Genomic DNA, 6,000 nt, shown 5'->3' with positions numbered 1-6,000 from the left:
TTGTGTGAGGTGAACTGTACTGTATGTAGGTTAGTTAGAAAGTCAGTCATCCTATGGGTTCTTTGTAATCCTTTCATGACTGCCTCATTAGCCTGTGATTGTCAAACCACAAGAGTGTTTAATCTTAACCCCGTGACGGTGAGCAGACCCAATCTCCTTCTGTCCGTCTTACCATGGGCACAGGCTATCTTCTGGACCTCAGTCTTTGTCGTGCTTGACCATGTGAGGCAAAACAAGTTTTGTAAATCTGACTGTTTGTGTGTGTGTTGAATTGTGGTAATATGACGGGGTCTTTAATACACACACACACGTTTGTTTTTGTGAAAAGTGGGGACATCCCATACTGTAGGTGTAATAGTTTTTATACTGTACAAACTGTATATTCTAAGGCCCTTCACCAACCCTACACCTAACCCTCACAGGAAATTTTGTGCATTTTTACTTTCTCAAAAAAACTCATTCTGTATGATTTATAAGCGCTTTGAAAAATGGGGACATGGATTATGTCCTCATAAGTCACCCTCTCCTTGTAATACCTGTGTCATACTCATGTCATTATACAGAGTTGTGTGATGATATGTCACAAAAACAAGCGTATTCTTTTGTTCCTCAAATTATTCAGTGTAGTTCTAAAGTGTATTCATTTTTATTTTTAATGTGGGTGCAAAGTTAATTATCAGAGTGTTGTGATTAAACACACAGTAGTAACTTTAAAAAGTGGACAAATATTTTTTTTTTTCTAAATCTAAAGCTATACCATCTTAAAGTGTAATTTGTTTTGTGTGTGCTGCCAAGACACTGAGGTCCATATGGCAGGACATAGAAGGGAAGTCAGCATTGTTTTATGAGCCTGCAGCTTTCATTTTAGGCCAGCATGGCTACATCTTGGATTATTGATTTTTCTAATGAATATGTCTTGACTAATGGGGTCGTATCCTATTGTCCAGTGCCGATGTGAATTATTGCCTTTTTTGATGGTTCAAGTAAAAGATGATTTTTGCTGAGAGAAAGTTTCCACTGACCATAAAATAAATCATATTTGAATATTTTTGATAAGTTGACAGCTACTGATGAAGCATCACCTTGACCATCCATCAAAAGTTGGAGTGATTTCAATAAATCAGCAACCTGCTCAAATGGTCATGAGAGCACTATATATATATATATATATATATATATATATATATATATATATATATATATATATATATATATATATATATATATATATATATAGTATATCATTATATCATGAGTATAAATATATTACAATGAATATGTAACTTATTGTATTATACACTGTTATCTCTATTTATCTATCTAATATCATTGATGATGATATACTGTTTAAATAATAATTCTAATATTAATCATAATAATAAGAATAATATTTAGAACACTTAATTCTAAGTTGAGAACAATTACTGACAACAAAACCAAATTATAACTGAATGATGGCAAGCAGCAAATACAGACTTGTTATTTCCTGAGGAGTAGGTAACGGTTCCCATGGTGAGTCTGTCCTTTGCCTAACATCTGTTGCTCGTCGGCTGCCACATTGGTCAAACTAAACCCGCGATGCGCGCGCAGGTGAAGAGATCAGCGCCTGGAGCGCGTGAGGCTTGTATTGTGCTACTTAAGCGGCTGCAGCGCAGAAGATACGCGCGCGCCCGTTCTCGACGCATTACGGTAGACCAAACTGTCCTCTAACACATCGCCAACACAAGAGACAAGCGGAGTAATTCAACACTGATTTCTCTGCGAATGAGCGAGGAACAGACGAGATGCCAAAAACTCCAGCGAGAAGTATTATTGGGACTTTAGGAAAACTCACCGTGTGACTAACTGAAAGAAACAGAGAAGACCTGAAGCGACGAGGAGACGTAAAGAGCCGCGTGCTTGTTCTTCATGAACTTTGAGGAGCGCTGTGACCATGCAGCCTTTGAGCTAGTGCACGATTATTGTTTCCACTTATCACCCTACTGAGTGACCAGTCTGAGAGAGGAAGCCAGTCAAAAAAGGAAAGGAAGACTAATAAAGGCAGTTGTCGTTGAAAGTAATGGTCTGAAGGCGACACTCATAGAACAGGATTTTTTCCTTTTTTTTTTTTTTTTTTTTTTTTTGCGTTGCTCTTCTGAAGGTTTCTGGAATCACTGGGACGTTGACGAGAGCTGGAGGGACACATCCACATGGTCCAGCCGTAGAGTGAAAGTAGAGTTCTTCACAATATCCGAACAGGTTCATATCCACTTTTTACTTCTTTTTTCTTCCCTTCTACTTCTTATTTGCTCTTCGCGAGGTTAAGCGTTTTTTTTATATTAATATGTAGGCTATCCAATGATTGAATTTACGGACGCGTTATCACACACTTCTTCAGATCAATAGAAATAAATATTAGCGCAAGTGTATTTTCGTAGATGTTTTGCAAACTAAAGTTTTTGGTAGGCTATCACACTAGATTAGACATTGCAACTTTTTTACTCGATACTTTTAACCCCGAAATGAAAGCCTGATATTATTCTCTACGCATTGAATAATAACTGATTTTGAGTTATATAGGCATATCGGTAAAAAAAAAATTTATATATACTGTATATAATACGTAATTAATAACGTGGAAGGTTTTTGGATAAAACCGAACCTCGATCTTGTAAAAAGATTGAAAACAAGTTCAATGAACATGTGCAACTTTGTTTTAAAATATCACCTGCTTTGAAATCTGATCAAAACGAGAGAGAGTGAGAGAGAAAATACCTTTTTACAGATAATTAAAACTAATTCGGAATAATTCTGTTATTGTGTACTTTTTTTTTTTTTTTTCAAAGACCATATGATTCTTCCACAGAAATGTAGAATATTGTTTGGCCTTGGCAACAAAACTCCGTATAAACAAGTTAAGTTAATAAACAACATCTAAACATGCACGTAAACTAGATTCTAGTTACTAGAACATTAAATTACGCTTATTTTATGTAAATTGGCTTCATTTTTAGATATTCACCGTCTAGTTGATTGTTTTAACAGGCCAATCTGATTTTAGGTAAATAATCCACAACTGCTGATTTGCACGTTTTAATTTAGCCTATAGCCTATGAGACACAGCATTTTACAAAATCATTTATTATAATGGAATGTATAGGCTACATATAAAATAAATAAAGGAAATGTATTGAGGTTTATTCATACTGTTTAGTGTCGATTATACCGTTAGGCAATTCTTGAAAATGCAACGCATAAAATAAAATAAGTATAAAAATAAGAGTAACTGCATGCATGAATATTTATAACAATGAATTCAGATGCATGAATTTTCGCCAGATACAGTGACATTAGCAAGGTTTGTAGAGATGCAAAATAAGTTTTCAAACGCGGATGAAAAAATATTAACTTTGCACAAAAAGTATACAAATAGGCTATATATTTTGAATTGGTCCGTTTTCGTCTTATTAACAGACATATTGTTCACTAACTTAAGTGATGCAAAACATAATGTCTTTATTTTGTGAGGGTTTTTTTTTTCCACAGATGGATTAACAGTTAGCTTTTTCTTTTATTTTTGAAACCTTGATGGATTATTAATATTTTAATCAAATCAGCGCTGCGTGTGTTTCGGCCTCAGATACTCGCAACATCAAAACTAACACAAAACAAACTTGCAACAATTTTAACTTGACTGAGTCCGGAGCTTTAAAAGTGAATCTTTAGAGGAAACTACATCTCAGTAGTTGACCCACGTACACTGTTAATTTCCACTCGTTCTGTACTTGGCTTTTAAGAATAGGCTACATATTTAAATCAGTCAAAGAAAATTACAAATGAATCATCATCTTCCTCATAATCTCCAGGGTGTGGAGAATTGATTTAACGGAGCTTTTGACACAATTCATTTAAATCTTATAAAAAAGTATAGGTGAATCTTTGCCTAATTCACTGTTGACCTTTCCAGCACAATGCAAATCTATATTAAATCACAAAATTATAATTTCTTTATTGTACAATGAGGGCGAATGCAAAATGGTTTACTTTGATCAAAGTGTTTCTGACATTTTCAGTTAGTTTGATCTCTTAATTATTTAATCTTTATTATTACTAACACCATTAAAAAACACACACACACAAAAAAAGGGATTTTGGAATTTATTTTATGACAGCTTGCTTTCATTAAATAATATTCAGTTTATTTCTACATACATTTGTGTGTAAAGACAAATTATTTTTGTTGAACTAAAACTTTTTTTTTTTGTCTCTCTGCTGTAGTTGTTTGTTCCTACACTGTCCGTTTATTGATATATTGCCTGTTATGATAAACAGATTCCCTAATTGAAATGTGGCACGTGGAAATGCAGAACATGAGCATAATGTGATGAATACAATTTCCATTTGATCTGCTTGTGTGTTAGCTGAGGAGCATGATTTAATGATGTTATGTGCTTAGAGTAAAACTGATAATTCATGAAGTTGACAAAGAATATGGCATTTCATTCAGAGAGGGTATGAAAATGGCAGTAAAGTGGGTAATTTAGTTATTTGCATGGCCATCAAGCAGCTGCAAGCGGCAACAGCTACACCTCAGCTGATAGTTTTAGCACTGTATGCAGACACCAGACTACTGTACAGTTCAGGTTATAATTTATATATATTACTTGTTTCGTGATAAGTCATTGTTTTATGCTGTTCTTCATGTTTATACACCTCTCTTTTGGAGGTCTTTTGAATATGTTATTTTGATGAATGTGTGGATTGCATGGCAGACTTGTATTCAGCCCACTGTGGGTATTTTTCTGGGTAGACAAGGTCTGGAATGTGTTTGTTTTGAACGCTGACGTTGAGACTAACCTGCTGCCAGGTGTACATTAAGACGTGTTGCTTTGTGATGCATATTTTACGAACGTTTGGCGATTGAAACTTTATTCAAACAACCAGTTTTCTGCTAATGCAAATATATGCCAGTGTATGATGCGCAAAAAAAGCATTTAGTATGTGTGTGTGCGCGCGCTCTTTTCAAATTCATATGAGCCTCAGTCAAGTGATTTAGAGGTAAAAAAATAAGTTTTTCAGTATCACCGGTGTTTTAACACAAAGCACTCTGCTTCTCGTGAAGCACTGTCCCTTAGACCCGCGTATGGCATTTCCAACCATTAAACTCTTACCGTTCCAAAAATAATGTTAGTTTTTACACAAGTGCATTTTTAACCAAAGCATTTTGAAGAGCAATACATATCCATCTCTAACTGATTCAGATTTATTATTCTTTTTTGTTAACTATACTCTGCTCTTGGAAACATGTTTGTGTGAAAGATGGCTGGAATTTTTACGCTCGTTTGCATCTTTGAACACATCAGCTCTGGCGTTGACCAGCACCAACCACCAGTCATAGATGAAACATGTGGTTTTAATTGAAGATGTTATTTGGTGGGACGGCGAGGCCGAGCATTTTTCAGTGTATGTGAATAATAAATGAAGCATGTTTTTAGACAGTGAGGACTGCATTTTTTACTAGTTGGAGAGTGGTGTCATTTTCTCCTCAAACGCTGAGCCTTGAAAGGGGAAAAAGGAGCTAACTACACACACAAAAAAAAAGGACACTAAAGCAATTTCAACCAACTTCAGCATCTATAAATTAAAAACTATAAAGAATAAAGGGACCAGAGTGACGGATGTTTTCCAGATGACAATGTTGATTTGATTAGTCGAGTTAGATATCGAAAAGGTCTGGTGGTAACCGTTTCAGCTTTGAGAGAGACCAGACCGCTGCATGGAAGTGCCGTTTTGACGATCTGGCAGCTTAAGAAGCTGCTAGACGTTGTCTTTTTATGGTGTATTTATTCCCAATGTGAATTTAAATCTCCACTTGAACTCTTAAGCACAGTTTTTCTTTGTTTTGACCTCAGTGGCACTTTTTTTTAAATTCTTTTTTGCAGTTTTTTAGTTTTTGCGCACAAGGATTCCTGTGTGGGGAGGCTCCACGCCGGGTTTCGGGAGAGTGCCAGGCTGTTATGA

The 6,000-nt window shown here is 35.4% G+C and overlaps 1 protein-coding gene across 2 annotated transcripts in view; it reads left to right on the top strand.

Annotated features, from left to right (window-relative positions):
- The first annotated feature begins 1,616 nt into the window (after positions 1 to 1,616).
- Positions 1,617 to 6,000, top strand: part of LOC113055232 (forkhead box protein P4-like) — a 122,604-nt gene continuing 118,220 nt past the window's right edge. The window contains exon 1 of one of the 2 annotated variants that reach the window (XM_026221353.1): positions 1,617 to 2,238. The gene's annotated coding sequence lies outside the window, so the exon portion shown is untranslated. The remainder of the gene's footprint in view (positions 2,239 to 6,000) is intronic. The other variant, XM_026221352.1, reaches the window with a different exon arrangement.

Source organism: Carassius auratus, chromosome 36 (assembly GCF_003368295.1).
Source record: "Carassius auratus strain Wakin chromosome 36, ASM336829v1, whole genome shotgun sequence".
Classification (NCBI taxonomy): Eukaryota; Metazoa; Chordata; class Actinopteri; order Cypriniformes; family Cyprinidae; genus Carassius; species Carassius auratus.
Note: the sequence above shows the minus strand (reverse complement) of the source record. Positions and strands in the feature narration are given on the sequence as shown.